General features: G+C 39.1%; 1 long non-coding RNA gene across 1 annotated transcript; it reads right to left on the bottom strand.

Moving 5' to 3' along the window:
• Window positions 1–9,834: 9,834 nt before the first annotated feature.
• On the bottom strand, window positions 9,835–10,661 carry LOC309978732. The gene is made up of 2 exons (XR_014327139.1): window positions 10,124–10,661; window positions 9,835–9,888 (listed from the first exon to the last, which is right to left on the bottom strand). It is a non-coding gene; the product is annotated as an uncharacterized lncRNA (long non-coding RNA).
• Between the last annotated feature and the right edge of the window lie 8,219 nt (window positions 10,662–18,880).

Below are 18,880 nucleotides of genomic sequence, written 5' to 3'. Positions count from 1 at the left end.
ACTTTTGGAAGGAGGTGGGGTTCAGGGTAGCTTCTCAAATGTCAGAGCTCCCTCTTCTGTTGTTTTTGCATAGTGCTAAAGATTATGGCAACTTGTTTCTGAGATTTCTTGACTCTATTCCCCTACTTTTACCTGGACATTCTCTTTCCTTATTGAGGTAGACCGAATAATGGCTCCCTAAAAGAAATCCATGTCCTAATCCCTGAAACCTGTGAATGTTACCATATGGCAAAAAAAAAAGGACTTTGCAGATGTGATTAAGGATTTTGAGATGAAACTATCCTGTATTCTCCAGGTGGGCCCTATGACAAGTATCTTATAAGGGAGGCAAAGGGAGATCACACAGTTTGAAAAGAAGGAAATATGACCATGGAGGCAGAGATTGGAGTGATGGGGCCATAAGCCAAGGAATGCCAGCAGCCACCAGAAGCTGGAAGAGGCAAGGAATGGGTTCTCCCTTAAAGCTTCCAGAGGGAGCATGACCCTGCCAACGCCTTGGTCTTGGCCCAGTGATACTGATTTGGGAATTCTGACCACCCAAACTGTGAGAGAATAAATTTCTGTTGTTTTAAGCCACTAAGTTTGTGATAATTTGTTCCAGCAACAATAGGAAACTAATGCAGAGTTTGGTGACAGAAGAGGGGTGTTGCTGTAACAAATATCTAAAAATGTGGATGTGGCTTTGGAATAGTGTAGTTGAATACTATGTAGAGGCTGGAAGAATGTTAAGGAACATGACAGAAAAAGCCTCAATTGCTTAAAACAGACTGCTGGTTGAAATATAGATGCTGAAGGCACTGCTGGTGAAGGCTCAGAAGAGGTGAGGAATGCTGGCAACCTGTGGATAGAGCAGGACCTTGCTGAAACTTTGATTTTGGCCGTGATACTGATTTCAGACTACTTACCTCCAGAACTGTGAGAGAATAAGTTACTCTTGTTTTAAAACACAAAGTTTGAGGCAATTTGTTACAGCAGCCATAGGAAATGAATACACTTACTCTCTATTGTTCTAACCTGTTCAATTTTTATTTTACCTTCAGAAGTTTCTCCTCAGTGTAGATCCCTATCCTGGAAGAGAGCCCTAGTGGATCAATGTACAATAAAGGATTAACTCAGCAGGTCTGGGTTGTCCAAACCTTGCATGTCCCAAAGAAAGGTTTGGCCCTCGCCCAGCTCCTGGTAGACAACCTCTAAGCCCTTGGCATAGCCCGCCTGTTAAGAATATCTTTGTTTACCTGAGTCCATGAGCCATGCCATAGAGTTTACTTTAAAACTGTAATTTATGGTGGAGGTCGTGGGCCAACCAGAATCAGCTCGAACTTTGGAGAGACTGAGTAACTAAGGTCAGCTCTGTCCATGTGATTGACTCCAAATAAAAACTCTGACACCAGGACTCAGGTGAGCTTCCCTGCTTGGCAATATTTCTGTGTGTTACTCCACATCTTGTTGGGAGAATTAAGCACTGGCTAGATGACTCCTCTGGGAGAGGAGAATTGGAAGCTTGCTCCTGGTCCCTCCTGGACTCTGCCCCATGTGCTCTTTACCATTGCTGATTTAAATCTCTATCCTTTTGTTGTAATAAACTTTAACGATGAGTATAACCACTCTGCTAAATTCTCTGAGTTCTTCTGGTGAATCATTGAACCTGAGGGTGGTCTTGGGGACCCCCAAACACAGTCATTCTTAAGAGTTCACAGGAATTAGGCTGCTCCAGCCCCCTCAGACTTTACTGCAGACCCCTTACATTCACTTGTTAATGGATAGGGTAAAATGCTTCTCAGTTTCAGCTGCTGAATTCAAGTTGGCATACCATCCCTGTTGACTGTTTTGGCATTCTCCTATTCTCAGGCCTGTCAAATGCCCCTTAATTCTCTCTGCTTTTTCCTACACAGATAACTATACCATGCAGTTCTTGTGGCTACTGGTGACCTGTCCTCACCCACACGTATTTTGAAATTCATGGATATTTCAGCTATTTATTGCTGTGGAACTAAACTGCACCAAAACTTAGTGGCTTAAAATAATAACCATTTTATTGCTCACGATTCTATCGGTCAAAAACTTGGGCAGGGTTCAGTGGGGATGGCTCCATTTCTTCCCCATATGATGTCTGAGGCAGCTAGAAAGGGGTTGGAGGATCCAAGATGCTTTCAACACACGATTGGGACCTTGGTGCTAGTTTTCAGTTGGGGCCTCATTTCTTATGCACATGGACTCTTTTATAAAATGGTGTCTCAGAGCCTTGGTCTTCAGAAAGATAGGACTTTTTTACAGGGTGTCTAGGTTCCCCTCTCACTAAAGCAGAAGTTCAAGGCCTCTTAATGTCTACACTCAGAAGCCCCAGAATGTCATTTCTACTGCATTTTATTGGTGAAACAGAACATAAGGCCAGCCCAGACACAAAGAATGAAAAAATATACTCCATATCTCAATGGGAGGAGTGGCAGGCACTAATGGGGATGGAAATATCGTTGGCAGTCATACCTGCAGAAAATCTACCATGCTGGGGATACTGTGTCACCTAGTTTTGTTGTGAATATTATGTATGGGTTTTGACGCTGCTATCTGGTTGCTGTTTGCATGTTGGCATGAAGAGAGATTTAAAAACTGCTCAGCTGCCACCATATTCCCAGCATCCATTCTAATTTTTAAAAAATCATCTCAGAAAAGAACAGAAATTTTGGGTGAGGGTCGAGTGAAGAAGTAAAAACATTTTAAATGGTACATTCTCCTAAGAAATTAGGAGTAAATGAAAGTAACACATGTGTGTGTGTGTGTGTGTGTGTGTGTGTGTGTGTGTGTGTGTGTGTGTGTCATGGACCAATAGAGAAAATTTGAATCATGTTTATAAGTAATAGAAGGATAATCACCAGCAGAATTGATAAGCAGAGTTGAACTTCCAAATTACTAGGAGAGGAAGAAGAATGAACAGAAACTTGACAGAGACGGCAAATATAAGGAAATTGAAAAGGAGTATCAACAACAAAGTAGAAAAGGGAAACAGTCGATTGAAGACACAAAATTGAGTATATCATTAACAAATGAAATCGATTAGGTTCTCCTATACAAGACTGTGAAATAGGGTTAAAAAACAAGAGTTATGCATTGTTTCCTAAATGTACATTTGAAATAAAGAGGCAAAACTAAACACTATGTAAAGATACATCAGGTAAATGCAAGCAGAATAAAGGAGGTCAGATGATATAATTATCAGGTTAAACTCCAAGGCCAAAAGCATTCAACAGATTTTTAAAGAGACATTATGTAATAATAAAGTATACATTAGATGAAGATATAATATGTATAAACATTTATACAAACACAAATAACACCAGAAAAAATTCATTGAAAAGGAACACATTTTTTTTCTTTTTTTTTTTTTTTTTTTGGTACGAGGGCTTCTCACTGTTGTGGCCTATCCCGTTGCGGAGCACAGGCTCCGGACGCGCAGGCTCAGCGGCCATGGCTCACGGGCCCAGCCGCTCCGCGGCATGTGGGATCTTCCCGGACCGGGGCACGAACCCGTGTCCCCTGCATTGGCAGGCGGACTCTCAACCACTGCGCCACCAGGGAAGCCCAGGAACAAAATTTTATTTATTTTTTGGCTGCATCGGCTCAGCAGTTACAGTGCGTGGGCTTAGTTGCCCCGCGGCATGTGGGATTTTATTTACCCGACCAGGGATCGAACCGGTGTCCCCTGACTTGCAAGACGGATTCTTAACCACCACGGTTAAGAATCCATAATTTATAAATTTTAAATTCATAATTTATAGTGGGAGGTTATACCTCATTCAGAGTATGATAGATCAAGCTAACAAAAATAATTAAAGGTAAGAAAGATCTGAAAATTATAATCAATAAGCTACATTTAAAAGACATAAAAAGAAATTTGTATCTTACAAGCAGACTCTCTACTCCTATGTCCTTGCAACATTAAAAAAACATTCAATTGTCTAACTTTGCCTCAGAGAAATGATTGATATATTTTTTAAAAGTAGGGCTTTGGCAGATCACATTCTCTGATAAGAGCCAACAAAAACAGAAATAAATTAAATATTACCATAACATCTTAACCAGCTGAAAATTAAGAAATACTTTCCAAAATAAATCAGGACTAAATGGGTCTACAGAGTCCAGTTCGTAGAGAAAGATGGAAGTTTCCCAATTTATTTTTTAGAAAAGAGAATAATTTTAATACCAAAACTGAAATATATTCCTCGAAAAAGAAGATAACTAGAGACAATATTTCATGAATATGGCTAAACTTTTCTAAATAAAATATCCGCATATCAAATAAATCCAGATATGTTTTGAGAAAAAAAATACACCATAACCATTAAGATGATTCCAGGAATGCTAGTATGGTTTAATATTTGTAAATCAATCGATATACTTCATTACACCAACACTTTAGAAAAGCCATGTAACACTATTAATTGATATAAAAAAGTATGTGATACAATTCATTAGCCATTATATTAATAATAAAAACTCAAAATAGAAATAGAAGGAAACGACTTAAAATTGACAAAACCATTTTCCAAAAAATTGCCAGAACGCTTTATACTAAATGGTAAAATGGATAAAATGATTTCCATTAAAAGTGACAACACCATAGGGATGCTCTCTATCACATCTATTACTCAACATTAATTTGAAGGTTCTATCTCAGCATTGTCTGATACAACTTTCCACAATGATGACGTGTTCTATATAGAGAGAGCTGCCTAATACAGTAGCAACTAGCCGTATGCTGCCATTGAGCACTTGAAATGTGGCTAGGTGTCTAAGAAACTGAATTTTAAATTTTATGTAGCTTTAATAAATTCAAATTTAAATAGCCATGTAAGCTTAGTGGTTACCATATTGGATAGCTAATTCAGTGGAAAAAGAACTAATGACATCAAATAGCAGATAAAAGAGAATATTAACTAAATCTAATATGATTATACAATTAGAAAACCTAAGAGACTATACTAAGAAGCTACCAGAATTGGTAGGGAGTTTTGATAAGGAGCTGAATATAAGATAAAATTTTAAAAATAGGTCTTTTCTTACAATACTAGCAGTTAGCAGACAGGATTAGCAAAAAGAAGTCTTAACAATAACAATAAAAGTATTATAAATATCTAAGAATCAATTTAACCAAACAAGATGATGGACTTATAAGGAGAAAACTATGAAATATCATTGAAGCATACAATACAAGACATAATCAGAGACAGATCAAATCCCTAGATACAAAGGCTTATTATAATAAAGAGCATTAACTCTCTCCAAACTATTAATATATTGGGTTGGCCAAAAAGTTCGTTCGGGTTACCCAATAATACAATTCCAATCAGAATAACAATAGTTTTGTTTTGTGGAGGGTTTTGTGGGGTGCGTAGCATTCATTTTGAAACTTCATAAAATGATTCTAGGAACTTCAGAGTTCCTAGAAAAATAGATCTGCAAGAACAAAAATCCTTTGAAATCATATAGATTATAGAGACACAATAGAGTTCAGATCAAGCTAAATATATTTCTGACCTTATATGACAGAAGTGACATTTAATTCAGTGCCTATAGGGCAGTAACTTCCATAAACCGTTCTAGCTGATAATGTTGTATTTTACCTGAACCCTGTGATTCTGGTAAATAGTGAAGGTTAAGAAATTCCCTTACTCTTTTTTTTTTCTTCATTTATTTAGTTTTGGCTGTGTTGGGTCTTCGTTGCTGTGCGCGGGCTTTCTCTAGTTGTGGCAAGCGGGGGCTACTCTTCATTGCGGTGCGCAGGCTTCTCATTGTGGTGGCTCCTCTTGTTGTGGAGCCCGGGCTCTAGGCACATGGGCTTCAGTAGTTGTGGCACTCGGGCTCAGTAGTTTTAGCTCGCGGGCTCTAGAGAACAGGCTCAGTAGTTGTGGTGCGTGGGCTTAGCTGCTCCGTGGCATGTGTGGGATCTTCCTGGACCAGGGATTGAACCTGTGTCCCCTGCATTGTCAGGCGGACTCTTAACCACTGTGCCACCAGAGAGAGCCTCCCTTACTCTTTTGTGCTCTTGTGTGTTACTCTTTGCTTACTGCAAAGAACCTCCCTTCCCTATATGACTTTGGACTCACAGACGCCCCTTGTTTACCTGTGACATGACCAGACACAGACCCTCCAAATTCTCATTCTTTTCCTTATAAACATTCATTAATCTCAACAAAATGCTTGTTAGCCAAAATTTAGCCAAGCTTCTCTCCTTCCTACAGGTTCCTGAACTCTGCTTGCCCCCAAGCCTGAGCAAACACAAAAAATGTGGAATGTGCCCCTCTTCTCAGCTTGTCCTGGGAATCAGCTGACCACAGTGGGCACTTTCCTGTCAGACCCCATTAGTCATTCCCCTGTTTGTGCAGCTTCTCCTCCACAGATTCTGCTTATCTTGGCTTGCCTCCTCCTTACCCTATCTATAAACAAAAAGCCTTTTTCTGTTCGGTTTTGAGATGCTTGCAGATTTCTGAGATGGGAATTTTCTCCCTATTGCAATAGTCTTTCTTTCTAATTAGTCTCTCCCTATCTAATTCTAGATTTGTTTTTATTTGATGCAGCAACAGTGAAGCTTGACCTTGATCTCATACCATATACCAGAATAAATTTCAACTAGATTAAAAGTTAAAGTAGAAAAATTTAAAACAATAAAAATGAAATAAATGTTAAGACTATCTTTTTAGGACTACCTGGAATGGGGACCATACAAGACAGGAAATACAGAAGCCAGAAAAGAAAACTTATTTTTGATGAAAAAATACATTTTTCTAATTAAAGATCAAAGGACAACTACAAATGCAAAGGGCAAAAAGAGTTAGGGGAAAAATATTGCAATGCCACTAACTAACAAAGACTTAATAATATCCCTAGTGTACAAAGAGCTACTACAAATTGATAAGAAAAAGACAAATCACTCCAAAGAAAATTGGACAAAGGATATGAAGATTTGCAGAAGAGAAAATCTAAATGGTCAACAAACAGAAAAAGATCTTCAGTTGCACAAGTAGTCAGGAAATGCAAATTAAAGCAGTTAAATTAGCCCTCTGATTGGCAAAAATTAGAGTATCAACATTCAGTGCTAGAGAAGATTTGCCTTGATGGACTCATATTTTGCTGGTGGGAGTAGGAAATGTTAAAAATCTTTTGGGGAAGTTATTTGGCTGTATCTATTCAACAACACAATAGCCTTACTTGTATTTAATAATAAAACTTAAAAATATAGGAAGCAAAAATTGACTGGTGAAATGAAACCCTGACTTATCAATACAGTGGGAAATCTCAGTAACTCAGGGAGCAAGCAGAAGAAAATCATCAGGAATGATATACACATTTAAAAGAAATTTTATTGGAGTATAGTTGATTTACAGTGTTGTGTTAGTTTCAGTTGTACAGCAAAGAGGAACAATATACACATTTTTAACAGCCCAACTAACAAGCTTGAACCAATAAACATATACGCTAAACCCAACTATTGGAAAATATATGTTTTTTTCAATCAAGAGATGAAACATTTTTGAAAACTAGGCCTGTACTTGAACCTTAAGGCAAATTTCAACAAATTTCGACTCAACATCATTCAGACAACATTCACAGATCACAGTGCAATTAAGTTAGAAATCACTAACATCGAGATTAACTTTGTGTTTGAGGAAATGAAAAATGGTGTTAGGAACTGTAAACTTTTCTGCACTCCCTCTAAGTTCCTTCTTTAATCATTAAGTATGAGAACAGGATACAACAGAATGAGATGGGCCAAATCAAAAACAGCTCCCTTCAGCAGCATTCCACCTGCGGACCAAAGCCCACCAAACTTGCAGGAGACACTGCGCAGGGCTGTTCTTGTCGCAGCAGCCTGAATAAAGTCACCATTCCCTTGACATTTGAGTCTCGGAGAATTTTTGCATGTTCGACACTGGACTTCTAAATAATTCTTGGATCAAAGGGGGGAAAATTACAAATTAGCACTTGAAACTGAACACTAATGAAAATGCAACAAATCAAAACTTGGATCTTTGGGAAAGAAGTTTAAACTTCATGCTTCTATAAGGAAATTGGGAAGGCTGATTACTCGAGTTTTTAAAAAATTGGATGACGTGCCCCACCACTGATGTCACAAGCCCCCCCCCCCCTCCGCCCCACGCCCAGCTCAATGGCTCCCTGCACAGATGCTTGGTTTCTGGCGCTCAATCACCTCAGATCCCTGCGCCCAGAGTGGTTAAACTCTCGCTGCGGGCGACTTCCGCTTCCTGGCCTAAATCTGACACGTACTATTCCCCCCGTGGCAACTACCCAGGGTCGGTGACAGCCAGAGCCGGGCGATGCCCCCAGCCGACGGGTGGACAGAGGCGCCGTCAGGTGGGCACGTAGCGGCGCCCCGGGCCCTGCCGCCGCGAGCCGCCTGCGCCGATCGGGGGCCGTTCCGCACCCCGAGAAGTGGAGCGGCGGCTGGGGCGGGGGCCGGTCAGTGTCTGGGCCGGTGCCTTGGAGGTGTCTTTCTAGCTAGGATCGGGGAGAGGGGCAAGGGGGGGTTGCAACGCGCGAAGATGCCGCGACTCCCCGGGGATACGGCCTGAGGGCGGGGCCCCGAGCACAGAGAGGGGAAGGCGCCAGGCCCGCGCCTCGGGGTAATGGTGGAGCATGAGGCGCAGGAGGGAGGAGTCCGGGATCTGCAGCCGGATCTGCTGGGCCCGATCGGCTCCCGGGAAGCCCCACCGGGGAAGGCCTGGCGGGGGCCCGCTGGCTCCGGCGCAGCAGAAATGCCCACCCTCCCAAGATGGCGACTCCCGGAGAGACACTCCCAAGGGGACAGCCATGTTAGTGGCCTGACAAAGTCACTAAAGAAAATCGGCAAGCCCGCCTCTCCTCCGACACACACAGACACGCACACGCACTGACACCTCGTGAGTGCACCCAGTGTAATTGGGGGCTAACGGCCGCTTCCGCGCCGACACTAAGCATGTGCGGTGCGAAGTCCAGAAACGTGGGAGTCCCGCAGAGGCAATTTCAATACTTCTGGCTCCGGGACTGAGTTTAACCGAGGCGGCGATTTAGGGCCAGTAGAACGTTGACATAATTATGGGGGTGTTACGACATGGTTTTCGGGCTCAGTGATGGTACTCTGTGGGGTGAGTGATGGGGCTTCTCTGGAGTCACTTATGAGGAGGTGCGTAGTGATAGGGGTTTGTGGGTGAATGGTGGGGGCAGTAGGGAAAGTAATAGGTAGTCTGTGGGGTGAGTATTGGGGGGTCTGTGGGGTCATAGTGATGCAGGGTCTATAGGGTGAGCAGGGGGCATCGGTGAGGTGAGCGATGAGGAGTCTGTGGGGTGAGTGATGAAGATCCTCGGAGGCCACTGATGGGGTATGTGGAGTAAGTGACTGGGTCTGTGGGATAAGCGATGGAGGTTTGTGGGGTGAGTGACCAGGCGTAAGTGCAGTAAGGAATGGGGACTGTGGTGTGAGTGATACAGTCTCGGAGGTGTGATGTGTGCTCTTTGGGGTTAGTGCTGGAATTCCTGTGGGGCGAATGATGGCGGTTCTGTGGGGTGTCATAGGGGGTTAGTGGGGTAAGTGATGGAGGGGTCTGTGAGATGAATGATGGGAGTTCAGTGGGGTAAGTGATGAGAGTCTTTGAGGAGAGTTACGGGTGGTCTGTGGAGTGAATGATGGAGAGCCTGTGGAGTGAGTAATGGAGAGTGAATCAGTGAGTGAGATGGAGAATTTTTGAGGTGAGTGATGAGGGCCACGGGATGAGTGTTGCAGGGTCTATGAGGTATATGATGGGGTTTATTGGGTGGATGGTCAAGGTTTCTGTGGTGTGAGTGATGGAGCTCTGTGGGTGGTCTTAGGATTGAGATGGGATTGTTTCAAAAACCTACCTTTGGGGCTTCCCTGGTGGCGCAGTGGTTGAGAGTCCACCTGCCAATGCAGGGGACACAGGTTCGTGCCTCGGTCTGGGAGGATCCCACATGCCACGGAGCGGCTGGGCCCGTGAGCCATGGCCGCTGAGCCTGTGCGTCCGGAGCCTGTGCGTCCGGAGCCTGTGCTCCGCAATGGGAGAGGCCACAACAGTGAGAGGCCCACGTACCGCAAAAAAAAAAAAACAAAACCTACCTTTGACCTTCTTGGTCCTCCTGTATCTTTGTTTTCTGTGTCATTAGTTTCTGCCCTTGATTTCATTATTTCTTTTCTTTGGGTTTTTTCTTTTATTCTTATTTTTAAATTCCTAAATTGAATGCTTATCTCATTAATATTCAATCATTTTCTTTTACAGTATAAGCATTAAGTTCATGAATTTTTCTCTAAGAACACTTTAGCTCCATGTCACAAGTGTTGATATGTAACATTTCCACCACAGTTTATTAATAATGTTTTCTAATTTTTCTTGTGGTTTTCTCTCTGATCCCTTAGTTATTTAGATATGAGATTTTCATTTCCCAAAAAGTTGTAATTTTTGTTATTGATTTCTAAATTATAGCCAGAGACTGTCATCTGAGTGATTATTAGGTGCAGGAATGGATGTTCCTTGAAGTGGATGGTATGTACTGAAATTTAAGTCCAAAACTTTTGTAAAATTGCAACTCCCACCAGCAACATATAAAAGGGCTCATTCCAAAATCATCTCCCACACTGAATGTTGCTGCACTTTTTAATTTCTGCCATTCTGAGGGCCAAACACAACAGTATGTAGCTTACCTTGATGTGCATTTTCCTGACACCTGGTGGCTGAATATCTTCTCATATTTATTGGCCTTTGAAATGTATTTTTAAAAATTTTCATATCCTTTGGTCTTTTTTTTCCTTTATGTAGTTTGTCTTACTAATTTGTGGATACTAACCTTCTGTCATTTATTGTAATTTTTTCCCTTTATCTCTCTTTATATCTTGATTTTTGAAAGGTGTATTCACATATAATTAGAAAAAATAATTATCTGATTAGGTAATTTTTCCTTAACAAGTTCTGAATATCGTGTCTTGCCTAGTGGGTTCTCCCTGCTTTGTGCTTAAATAAATACATGCTTTAAATTTAAATTTTTATTGTTTTAAAGTTAAATTGTAATCCAACTGGAAAATTCTGGTGTGTGGTGTGAGATGAGATCAAAGTTTCTACTTTCCATTTGGATAGAAAATTTGCCTGCACCAATCATTAAATAAATAGCCTTTTCTAACTCAGTTAAATGCCACTTTTGTCACATAAATTCCCAAATGTATATCATTCTATTTCTGAACTCTATTTTTTCTTCTGATACATGTATCTACTCCCTTTCAAAAAATTGTTTTGACTTTAGAAATACTTTTAATATTGAATAGTGCTAATCCCCTCACTGTTCCTTTTTTTTTTGGTTGTTTTCTTTAATCTTTTTTAGCATTTATTCTTCCACATGAATGTTAAAAACATTTTATTTCACTTCAAAAGCAACCATTAAAACTATATTTTATAATTTTCTTCTTATAGATTCAGAACCTTTTTTGAAAAGTTCATTCTTAAATATTTTAAATTTGATATCACAGTGAATAGCACATTTCTCTATTTCCATAGAAAAATTATATAAATTAAAAATTTTTTATTTCTTTTTTGCATTTTATTTCTTATCCAATCCAGTTATCACATTCTCATGTGAATTCTAGTTGCCTTTTATGGTCTCTTAGTTTTCCTAGATATAACATCATGTCACATCCAATTAACAATGATACTCTCTCTTCCTTTCAAGTATTTATTCTGATTACTTCATCTTCTCCTATTGCATTAGCTAGAGCTTTCAGAACAATGTTGAGTGATACTTGATAGAGGGTATCCCTATCTTGTTGCTAATTTGAAAGTGAAGGGTATTCATTCATTCATTCAACAAACATTTGTTGAATACCTTCACCTTTCCAGATACTGGGTTTGAAATCCTGCATGGCCACTTACTAGCTACATGATCTTTTTTTTTTTCCTAACAGCTTTATTGATATAATTCACCTACCATAAACTTCACCATTTAAAGCTTACAATTCAATGGTTGTTAGTATATTCAAGGAGTTGTGCAAACCACTGTCATAATCCAATTTTAGAACATTTCATCACCCCAAAAGGAAACATTGTACTCATTCCTCATTCCCACCCCATACCTCCAGCTGCAGACAGCCACTAATTTACTTTCTGTTTCTATAAATTTGCCTATTCTAGACCTTTCATACACATGGAATCAAACAATATATGATCTTTGGTGACTATCTTCTTTCACTTAGCATGTTTTTAAGATTCATCCGTGCTATAGCTTGTATCAGTACTTCATTCTTTATTACTGAATAATATTCCTTTGTATGGATATACCACAGTTTGTTTACTCATTCATCAGCTGATGGACATTTGGGTTGTTTTCACTTTTTGGCTACTATGAATAATGTTGATGTGAACATTTGTGTACAAGTTTTTGTGTGGACGTATGTTTTCATTTCTCTCAGAAGTGGAATTGCTAGATCATATGGTACCTTTGAAGAACTGCCAAACTGTTTTTGGCATTTTACATCCCACAGCAATATATGAAGATTCCAATGTGTCATATCCTCATCAACACTTAACAAGTCTTTTTTTTTATTCTAGCCATCTTAGTGGGTGTGAAGTGGTATCTCATTGTGGTTTTGATCTCTATTTCCCTAATGAATGTTGAGCAACTTTTCATGTTTGCAATGGACTAAATGTTTATGTGCCCCTCCCATTCTATGTTGAAATCCTAACCCGCGGTATGATGGTATAAGGAGGTGAGGCCTTTGGGAGGTGATTAGGTCATGAGGGTGGAGCCCTCATGAATGGGATTAGTACCCTTATAAAAGAGACCTCAGAGAGCCCCCTTCCACCCTTTGCCATGTGAGGACACAACAAGAAGATAGCCATCTATGAATCGGGAGGCAGGTTCTCACCAGACACCCAATCTGCTGACGTGTGAGCTTGGATTTCCCAGCCTCCAGAACTGTAAGAAATAAATGTTTGCTGTTTAAGCCACCCAGTTTATCGTAGTTCATTACAGCAGCCTGAACACACTAAGACAATGTGTTTAACTGACCATTTGTATGTCTTCTCTGGAGAAATATCGGTTCAAATTATTTGCCTATTTTTTAATTAGATTATTTGTCTTTGTATCATTGAGTTGTAAGCATCCTTTATATATTCTGGATACAAGTCCCTGGTCAGATATGTGATTTGCATATATTTTCTCCCATTTTATGGGTGTCTTTTCACTTTCTTGGTGGTGACCTTGTAGCACAAAAGTTTTTAATTTTTATGAAGTCTAATTTATCTATTTTTGTTATTGTTGCTTGTGCTTGTTTTTAAACATCTTTATTGGAGTATAATTGCTTTACATTATTGTGTTAGTTTCTGCTGTATAACAAAGTGAATCAGCTATACATATACATATATCCCCATATCCCCTCCCTCTTGCGTCTCCCTCCCACCCTCCCTATCCCACACCTCTAGGTGGACACAAAGCACCGAGCTGGTCTCCCTATGCTATTTGGTTGCTCCCCACTAGCTATCGATTTTACATTTGGTAGTGTATATATGTCCATGCCACTCTCTCACTTCGTCCCAGTTGCTTGTGCTTTTGATGTCATAGATGTTTCTTTCCCCATTGAATTGTATTGAAACTCTTATCTAAAATCAACTGACCATGAGTGTAAAGGCTTATTTATGAACTCTCAATTCTATTTCATTCATCTATATGCCTCCTTTATGCCAGTACCATGCTGTGTTGATTTATATAGCTTTGTAGCAAGTTTTGAAATAGAGAAATGTGTGTCCTCCAACTATGTTCTTATTCAGTGTTTTGGCTATTCAGGTTCCTTGCATTTCTATCTGAATTTTAGGATGAACTCATTACCCTCTTCCAAAATGCCCCTGGGATTTTGATAGGGATTGTGTTGAACCTGTACAACATTTAGGGGAATATTGCCATTTTAATGATATTAAGTCTTTTTTTTTATTATTTATTTTAACATCTTTATTGGGGTATAATTGCTTTACAATGGTGTGTTAGTTTCCGCTCCACAACAAAGTGAATCAGTCATACATAAACATATGTTCCCATATGTCTTCCCTCTTGCGTCTCCCTCCCTCCCACCCTCCCTATCCCACCCCTCCAGGCTGTCACAAAGCACTGAGCCAATATCCCTGTGCCATGCGGCTGCTTCCCACTAGCTATCTACCTTACTACATTTGTTAGTGTGTATATGTCCATGACTCTCTCTCGCCCTGTCACAGCTCACCCTTCCCCCTCCCCATATCCTCAAGTCCGTTCTCTAGGAGGTCTGCGTCTTTATTCCTGCCTTACCCCTAGGTTCTTCATGACATTTTTTTTTCTTAAATTCCATATATATGTGTTAGCATACGGTATTTGTCTTTTTCTTTCTGACTTACTTCAGTCTGTATGACAGACTCTAGGTCTATCCACCTCATTACAAATAGCTCAATTTCGTTTCTTTTTATGGCTGAGTAATATTCCATTGTATATATGTGCCACATCTTCTTTATCCATTCATCCGATGATGGGCACTTAGGTTGTTTCCATCTCCGGGCTATTGTAAATAGAGCTGCAATGAACATTTTGGTACATGACTCTTTTTGAATTTTGGTTTTCTCAGGGTATATGCCCAGTAGTGGGATTGCTGGGTCATATGGTAGTTCTATTTGTAGTTTTTTAAGGAACCTCCATACTGTTCTCCATAGTGGCTGAACCAATTCACATCCCCACCAGCAGTGCAAGAGTATTCCCTTTTCTCCACACCCTCTCCAGCATTGATAAAGGTGGCAGGAATGTACAGTGGAGAAAGGACAGCCTCTTCAATAAGTGGTGCTAGGAAAACTGGACAGGTACATGTAAAAGTATGAGATTAGATCACTCCCTAACACCATACACAAAAATAAGCTCAAAATGGATTAAAGACCTAAATGTAAGGCCAGAAACTATCAAACTCTTAGAGGAAAACATAGGCAGAACACTCTATGACATAAATCACAGCAAGATCCTTTCTGACCCACCTCCTAGAGTAATGGAAATAAAAACAAAAATAAACAAATGGGACCTAATGAAACTTCAAAGCTTTTGCACAGCAAAGGAAACCATAAAAAAGACCAAAAGACAACCCTCAGAATGGGAGAAAATATTTGCAAATGAAGCAACCGACAAAGGATTAATCTCCAAAATTTACAAGCAGCTCATGCAGCTCAATAACAGAAAAACAAACAACCCAATCCAAAAATGGGCAGAAGACCTAAATAGACATTTCTCCAAAGAAGATATACAGACTGCCAACAAACACATGAAAGAATGCTCAACATCATTAATCATTAGAGAAATGCAAATCAAAACTACAATGAGATATCATCTCACACCAGTCAGAATGGCCATCATCAAAAAATCTAGAAACAATAAATTAATGATATTAAGTCTTTTTATCTGGGCATTTTTTTTAGCATAATGTTTTCTGGTGATTTTGGGGGTAGTAGTTGTAATATTTACACAGTTCTTTAATGTTCTTATTTTAATTTGTGTTTTTATTAGGAATAGCTCCTGAATTGTGTCAGATGCTTTTTGATATTAACAGCCTTATGGTATTATTCTCTTTAATTGGTTGTTGTAATGAATTACATTGATGTGTAATGTGGCCACATCTTTGCCTTCCTGGAAGAATTCTGTTTGGTCAAGGGGAATTTTTCTTATAAGATACATTTGGATTTGAATTAGTAATATTTTATTTAAAATTTTTGCCACTATAAGAAAACTGCTTATAGTTTTCTTTTCTTTTTTCTTTTTTTGTACTATATTTAACATGTGTTGGTATTAAGGTTATGGCAGTTTTTAAAAGGAATTCAGGAGATTTCTATCTTTTTATATGTTAAAATGGCATAGAAATTATCTCCTTTTTAAAGTTCAGCTATAAACACACTTAGAACTGGTGTCTTTTAAAATGGTAAATTTTAATTATTTTTTTTCTCTGATTACTGGTCTTTACAGATTTCTTCTTTTGGGGGGTTAATTTTGTTGGTTTATGGTTTTCTGTTTTGTTTTGTTTTGTTTTGTTTTTCGGTACGCGGGCTTCTCACTGTTGTGGCCTCTCCCGTTGCGGAGCACAGGCTCCGGACACGCAGGCTCAGCGGCCATGGCTCACAGGCCCAGACGCTCTGCGGCATGTGGGATCTTCCCGGACCGGCGCACGAACCCGTGTCCCCTGCATCGGCAGGTGGACTCTCAACCACTGCACCACCAGTAAAGCCCTTGGTGGTTTATGTTTGCTAGGGATTTTATATTTTCATAGAGCTGCACATAATGCTTAAATTATTCTGGTCACTTCCACATCTGTGGTAGTAGTTCCTTTTTCTTTCCTAAAATTGTGTGAGTATATGTGTGATATGTGAGTGTGTGTGTGTGTGTGTACATGTATATTTCCTTCTCTTTTACCTTTATCAGGTGTCTCATGAATATTTTATTTTCTTTTTCTAATTTCTTAAGTTTAGCACTTAATTCATTTATCTTTGGCTTTTCTTTTTAAATATTAAAAACATTTTAGGCTAAAATGTCCCTTAAATATAACTTTAGCCATGTCTCAAAATGAGGTATGAAGTTTATAATTTTATTATTGAATTTATCTTCAATTCTGCCATGTTTGTCTGTTTGTTTAATTATTTATTGGCTGCACCATGTGGCATGTGAGATCTTAGTTCACTGACCAGGGATTGAACCTGCACCCCCTGAAATGGAAACGCGGAGTCTTAACCACTGGACCACCAGGGAAGTCCCAATCCTGCCATGTTTAGAGAATATTTCTTTTTCCCCCAGCTTTATTGAGACATACTTGACATATAACATTGTATAAGTTTAAGGTGTACAGTGTGTTGATTTGATACATTTGTATATTGCAAAATGATTATCACCATAGTGTTAGCTAACACTTCCATCATGTCACATAATTACCACTTTGTGTGTGTGTGTGATAAGAACATTTAAGATCTACTTTCTAGACAATATTCGAGTATATGATACAGTATCATTAGCAATAATCACCATGTTGTACCTTAGATTTTCAGAACTTGTTTATCTTATAACTGGAAGTTTGTACCCTTTGACCAACATCTTCCCATTTCCCCCACCCCCGGCCCCTAGTAACCATCACTCTACTTAGAGAATATTTCTTTCTTTCTTTTTTTTAATTGAAGTATAGTTGATTTACAATGTTGTATTAGTTTCAGGTGTACAGCAAAGTGATTCAGTTATATATATATATTTTCAGATTATTATCCATTATAGGTTATTACAGGATATTGTATATAGTTCCCTGTGCTATACAGTAAATTCTTATAATCTATTTTATGTGTAGTAGTTTGTATCTGTAGAGACTATTTCTTAACTGCAAACTAGTTTTGGTCATTTGGTTATCTTTTTATTCTATATTTCTTTTTTATTGAAATATAATTGTCGTATAACATTGTGTAAGTTTAAGGTATACAGTGTTTTGATTTGATATGTTTATAAATTTATAAATTACGACATGATTACCACAGTAGCTTTAGCTAACACCTCCATCCTGTAACATAATTATCATTTCTTTTCTGTGGTGAGGATGTTTAAGACATAGTCTCTTAGCAATTTTGATTCTATATTTCTGATTTTTGTAGTATTGTTGGTAATATAGCCTGCCAAAACTCTAATTTTTAAGAAATATCAATATTTTTTTCTTTGAGTCCAAGTTACACAATTTTTTTTTTTTTTGGTACGCTGGCCTCTCACTGTTGTGGCCTCTCCCATTGCGGAGCACAGGCTCCGGATGCGCAGGCTCAGCGGCCATGGTTCATGGGCCCAGCCACTCCACGGCATGTGGGATATTCCCAGACCAGGGCACGAACCCGTGTCCCCTGCATCAGCAGGCGGACTCTCAACCACTGCGCCACCAGGGAAGCCCCAAGTTACACAATTTAAAGTTTTTTTAACTGTGCCATGAGTCTAAAAGAAGAGTATATTAATTGGACAGAATTAAATCTAGCACTGATTATATTTTTCAAATCCTCTTTACTTCTTTTTTTGGCCTACTTGACCCATTATATTATAATAAAATTTCCCAGCGTAATTGTGATATTTAAAAACTCTTTATTATGAAATAATTATAGATTCATACGAAGTTGCAAATATAAGACAGAGAAATCCCATGTACCCTTTACCCAGTTCCCCCCAATAGTTACATCTTATAAAATCATAATGCAGTATAAAAATTTAACATTGGTACAATGTGTGTGCCTAATTCCTTGTCATTTTGCCATGTGTGTAGATTCGTGTAACGACCACCACAATCAATATACAGAGCTATTACCCTTTTTGTACTTTTCACCCCCACCATCATCCCTAACCTTTGGCCACCAATAATCTGTTTTCCATCTCTATAATTTTGTTATTTTGAGAATGTTACATAAATGGAACCATACAGTATGTGGCCTTTGAGATTTTTTTTTTTTCACTCAGCATAATGTCCTTGAAAACCATCCTTACAACTATCGTAACAATAGTTCATTTCTTTTTATTGCTGAGTAGTATTCCATATTATAGATGTACTACAGTTTGTTTAACTATTCATCTACTGAGGGACATTTTGGTTGTCCCCAGTTTGGGGCTATTACAAATAAAATTGCTATGAACAATTGTACAGATTTTTGTGTACATGTAAGATTTCATTTCTCTAGAATGAATGCCCAGAATGCAATTGCTGGGTCACTTTTTTAAAGAAACTGCCTGTTTTCCAGAGTGTCTGTACCACTTTACATTCCCACTGACAACATATGAGAGATCGTTTTTCTGCATTTTCTCCAGAATTTGGTATTGTTGCTATTTAAAACATTTTTAG

The sequence above is a fragment of the Leucopleurus acutus genome (genome assembly GCF_964270905.1).
Source record: "Leucopleurus acutus genome assembly, chromosome: X".
Taxonomy (NCBI): domain Eukaryota; kingdom Metazoa; phylum Chordata; class Mammalia; order Artiodactyla; family Delphinidae; genus Leucopleurus; species Leucopleurus acutus.
This window is presented reverse-complemented; position numbering and strand designations above follow the sequence as displayed.